At 38.6% G+C, this 5,967-nt stretch overlaps 1 long non-coding RNA gene across 1 annotated transcript; it reads right to left on the bottom strand.

Annotated features, from left to right (window-relative positions):
* Positions 1-310: 310 nt before the first annotated feature.
* On the bottom strand, positions 311-3,031 carry LOC137049741 (uncharacterized). The gene is made up of 3 exons (XR_010899701.1): positions 3,015-3,031; positions 2,406-2,449; positions 311-811 (listed from the first exon to the last, which is right to left on the bottom strand). It is a non-coding gene; the product is annotated as an uncharacterized lncRNA (long non-coding RNA).
* Between the last annotated feature and the right edge of the window lie 2,936 nt (positions 3,032-5,967).

Genomic DNA, 5,967 nt, shown 5'->3' on the forward strand with positions numbered 1-5,967 from the left:
TAGGGGCTCCAAGGCTCTGGAACGCTCTTCCATTAGCCCTGAGAGCTTTGGACTCTGTGGAAGCTTTTAAAAAACACCTTAAGACGCATCTTTTTAGACAAGCATTTAATTAGCAATTATGGTTTTGTATGTTTGTGTGTATTTATGTATATTTGTATGTTATGTGTATGTGTATATCTTTTATGTGTATATTTTAATTTTGTAAAGCACTTTGTGACCTTTTGTCTGTGAAAAGTGCAATAGAAATAAAGCTTACTTACTTACTTACAAATGAAGAGTATGGAAGCAGCAATAAGTGCAGTGACAATTTCTAGTTAGTCTAGCAGTTTTGTTAAACAGAAAAGAGCTAGTTTTAATGGGTCATGTGTGGTCTCCTGAAAATGGCTGGAGTTAGTCAGGTTATTCCACCAGCATGGAACAGTCCAGATAAAGGTCTGTGAAAGTGATTTTGTGCCTCTTTGGGATGGCACCACAATGCGCCATTTGCCTTCACAGCGCAAGTCTTCACAGTGCATCAGCAAACACTGATGCCAGTGGCTGGAACATGAGCTTGGATGAGTTGTGTAGCATGTTTCGATAGGAATGGCCTGATCATCCCAATGCTGTACAAGGAAAATCTAAAGATCGGGCAGTTCTAGCAATGTGGTCTGTGAAGATTAACTGATCAGTTATAACACAAAGGTAGGGCTGGCTGAAACCACGAGCACTTCCGTCTTGGCGAGGTTGAGTTGAAGGTAAAGGTCATCCAGGTGACGGTCGGAAATTTCCATCAAGCAGGCTGAGATGCGAGCAGCTACCGGCTGATCATCCGCTGGAATGAAGGGTAGAGAGTAGGGGTGTAAGAAAATATCGATACACGTGAATATCGCGATATTATGTTTGGCGATACTGTATCGATTCTCAAAAACGCTGTATCGATATTTATATATTTATTTATTTACATCCAAGATTCGTGGCTTTGTGTTCGGTTTAAACCACAGACTGTATAACACCCGACCGCTAGATGGCAGTGTTATCTCAGAACGTATAACGGACGCGGAGCCGGAGAAGCGCACGGTGAAAGTGCATCGCTAGTGTTTACATTAGCAAACCCAGCTCTGAAGACGATAGCATTATTCTGCTCCTGCAGTACACAGAGCTGAAGTGTGGACTCATGTTGGCTTCAGCTATAAAGAAGCCACTAAGGAAATCGACAAGAATCATTTTGTTTGCAAAATAGGCCAAGTCATAATCTAATCCTCGGGAAACACATTGAAACAGAGAGCTCGCTTAACATCCTGATGTCACCTGCGCTGCTGAGAAGCGTTTCGTTAGAATGTCCTGCACGCTTTCCTCTCAGTAACAAAATAAACACACACCAAAACTGACAGCGGTGGCAGGAGAACGAAAGATAACAGCGATGTGGATATGATGACCAGCTCTGCAGTTCAGTTCTTGAAACAGCACTTTATACAATAGACTGCTTTATAGAAAACAGCTTTAGGGTCCGATCACACAGAACACGTTTTTCAGGTTCGATGCGCTTTAATGTTTCTAGGCAACCCCCGAATCAGCTGTACTGTCAGTCAAATCACTGTAACGGTCAACACAACGGAAGGTCCGCCGCTTCATTCATTCGATTGGACAACAGAACATAAGCGCGATGATGTTGCACGCTTTTCCGCTCAGAGTGGACTTTTTTTCAACTTCAACTTCATATTTTTTTCAACGCGTTCTGTGTGATCGGGGCTACTTGCTCTTTCAAAAACGCGAGGCGCAGCAATCGGTCTAAACGCGAGGCGCCCAGGGCACATAACGCTCTCTGCCAAACGAAATCCATTCAAAAAAGGCTTCTCGCTGCAAAAACACGTTCTGTGTGATCGGGGCTACTGTGTTAAATATAAAACAAACAGTCATTCAGTCATGAAATGGACTGCACTTCCTGTTGTTAAATAGCCACTGCTATACTGTGAACCTTTAAAACATTTACACATAAAGAATCCTGCTGTCACTTTACATTCCTCTTAACTTAGATTGCACATTGCATATGATTAGTGATATAAATTATACTGTATTAATTAAATAAAATACTTTGTCTCGTGTTTTAGGCTTATGGTTGTGTTCTTTATTCTTTTAAATTATAAAAAACAAAAGCACACAAAAAAGAAATATCGCAATATATTGCCTCTCTTACAATATTGTAATATATCGTATCGTAACCCCTGTATCGTGATACGTATCGTATCGCCAGAGTCTTGGCAATACACAGCCCTAGTAGAGAGATGTGTCAGGATAGCAGAGATAGGAAAAGCCATGTTTCTGAATTATTCTAGTTGCAATTATAACAAAATACTATTCAAAACAGCTGCATGATAAGATGCAAACAGAATTTGTTGAATGAGAAGAACAGTGCCCTTATTCCACACCTGCAATGCTCGCCTGCTGTAGACCTCCAGTCTTTCCACAGGACCTGAAATCACACAAAAGAGCATAAATAAATAATACAAATAAAAAAATAGGACTATTACATTAATTAAAACATGCCAGCATGTTTTACTGAGACCAAAAACCTCAACCTAATGTGATCTGGAAGCTGAGCTAAATTTACAGTATTTATAATTAAAGTTAAATTATATTACTTTGACTTAACGTTAGCTGCATCCTATAACTCTCTAGGGGTGTAACGTCACTGTCCAATCATCTGGATCGATGATAATATAATATATTTTAATTTTTCCACAGCTATATATAGGTCTATAGTTAATCGATAACGTTAGTTCATTGTTTCAAAAGATATAATGACGGTAACATAACTACCACACACAACCTCTCAAACTTTATGAATAGCTAAGTTAATTTTGGTTAAACAGATGGAAAATTGAAAGAGGCCTGAACTGCTATAATTTTCATTGTTTTACTCTCAACGCCAGTCATGTGACTGAACAACGATTAGAAATGTTAACAACAGCTTTAAAACAACTAACAACATCAATGTGCAGCCACACGATATAAATATCATAGAATGAGACTCTTACCTCCGCCCAGTGATCGGTTGATATGATGGCCGCTGTCAAAAGTCGCTGTAGTTGCCGAGACATTCTCGCTGAAATGGCGCGTTATTTTTCCTCATATAGTTCCGAGATCCTGCTCACGGCTGCTCCGATCCAGTTAATCTCACGACTCACTTCACGAGTGTAGCTTAGCCTAATATAAAATCAAATCACCCGCTCTAACATCACTGTAACGTTACCTCTCCGCAAACTGTTGTGGGCGTGAATAACGGAAAATTAACCGGCAGCAAATTTGAAACTGCGTCGCACACACACACACACACACACACACACACACACACACACACACACACACACACACACACACACACACACACACACACACACACACACACACAGCTGCATGTGCAACTGGATTTGGAAACCCATCAAATGTACATGAATAGATGTGGTTAGGAAATTTAGGGGAGAATTAGTCAAAAATTATCAAAATTAGCTTCTTTTTTTTTTTTTTGCAAGACAAGGTTAAAAGATTAGTAGCTACAATCCAATTTATAGTTTGACTAATATGTATAGGCCTAATGTACAAATACTATTATTTAGCCTAAAACAGCTCACTAACCAACACATTATCTTAAATGGTAAGTAAAACATGTTGAATGACTGCTGATTTCTGTAGGTAAACATTCGTTTACTTTTACATTCGTCTAATTTTACAGAAAAAAATCTGTAAAATATTAATCACACTTTTATGTAAAATTACATATTATTCTGTAAAAATGCCTCTTAAAAAACAACAGATGTAATAGGCTACCAGAATACAAGCAATTCCTGTAAATTTAATAGTCGAAATTTAAATTACAGCGAATATCTGTAAAACACCAGGCATTTCTTGTATAATGAAAAAACAGGAAAATTCTGTAAAAACAAAAAACAAAACAAATAATACAGACCATAACCTGTAAAATTACACTGAGCTATGACCGGATCCTGCCATGAGCTGAGACATATCTTATATGGCTTATATGTGGATATAAAGAAGCAATACAGGAGACCTATATGGCCGGATATGCACATATATGCACCTCAATTTTACCTATATGTGGAATATATGTGCATATATGCAGCATACATATTATCATATATGTTTCATATATGTGCATATAAACTGCATATATGTTTCATATATGTGCATATATCCTCATCTGGGCCGCATTAATGCACGGGCTTACCTGGGCTTAAGCCCAGGGCCCCGGGCTGGGGGAGGGCCCCGATGATGCCGGGAAATATTGTAACCGGATTTTATAATATGTTGGCTGTCCCTTTAAAATTACGCTTTATCGCGTTGAATGCACATACGGGCTTTGCAAGTCCTGCTCGAAAAATGTCAGTCAAACCCTCTCACTCAACGAACCCTGCAATCAACAGCCATAGTCGGAGTTTAGAGCTCAAAAAATCAAGCCCGACCCACCGAGCCCCTTATTTTGTCTGAGCCCGGCCCTGCCCGACACATTAACTGTAATTATGAGCCCGATTTAAACCCGACCATTTGTCAATACAAGGGTGTTCTGACGAGAAAGATCGGAGCGGAGCGGTGTGACCGCTCAATAATCCGCAATAATCCCTCACCGGTAAAATTATGTTTCCTCAAAAGACGTATGTGAAAACTGTTGACACTTCTGCTAGATTCCGAGACAAGCAAACTCTTGAATATCACGCGAAAATGTGCTAAAATATTCTGCCATGTAATATAGCAATATAGCCTAAGGCATACGCTGATAATATGATTTTTTTTAATGCTCAAATAAATGTGAGCACTGTATACTGAAATATAGGCGCTTATTTTGCAATGTATAATATTTAAATGCATCAAATAAAATGTTGACTTCTGTCCTTATTATATAATTTAAATAAATTCATATTCTTGCATAGGAATTCAATAGAGAACACACTTTTTTTCTTTTACTGAGTTTAATTTTTGACAGAACTGTTGCAATTATTTATTTTGACAACTAATATAGAAAGTCTTTACTTTACTAACATTCAGTCTTTACCGTTGCAAGGTTTAGAAACAGTCCTTACAGAATAACTCAGAACTGTTGAAGAGTTAATTGATTATATAAAATTCAATAAAGATTGAATAATTTAGGCTATGTAGTTATCTGCATGTCTCATCCATGAACGATGCAACAATGGAGAACAAGCTATTGGGTTTTTGAGAACCAGAACCAAGATGACTGAGCAGGTTAAACTTTAGCTATAATGTAAGCCCCCCAAACTAATTTTTATGTTGAAATAGTAAAGATTTCTGTGCCACCGCAGAATGGTTGCTGGCCCCTGCCCGGCCACCCTTATAAAAAAAAAGTCCTGGCTCCGCCACTGTGTGACAGCAATGTCTCGTAATATAAAAGTAGTGCGCAAAACCGAAAAACAGCGCAAGATAAAGTAGAACGTCAGAACGGTGACGGTGAAGGGGAAGAGGAATCACCAGCATGTACCGGTATGGTTGTGATCAGTGTTGCCACAGTTACTTTGATAAAGTAATCTGATTACTGCAGGTCGCTCTCTCTCATATTGCGATCTTTGAATTTGAAATGGGCTGCTGAATAAAATGCTGGACTCTTTTGCTTTGAAAAAGCTGTTGGTTTTTACTAAGGAAAATGACTAAAACAGTATCGCGTTTGATTACTCTTTACTGGAAAAAAGTAGTCAGATTAGAGTAGCGCCTTACTATGTAACGCATTACTGGCATCACTGGATGTGATACAGGCTAGCAGCAGATAGCTAGATATGATAGTCTATTAAAATACAACTTAGTTGAGCTCCCAGTAGTTAGCTAGCCACCACACTAGAGCTGTGGAATGTAATCATTTTTATCTAGGGCAACGTTGATACAAAAGATTGTGCATAGGCTACATGTAATTAAATAGGCCTTATCATACATGTTTCCTACGATAATCTTAAGAACATTTTGAGA

Source organism: Pseudorasbora parva, chromosome 2 (genome assembly GCF_024679245.1).
Source record: "Pseudorasbora parva isolate DD20220531a chromosome 2, ASM2467924v1, whole genome shotgun sequence".
Taxonomy (NCBI): Eukaryota; Metazoa; Chordata; class Actinopteri; order Cypriniformes; family Gobionidae; genus Pseudorasbora; species Pseudorasbora parva.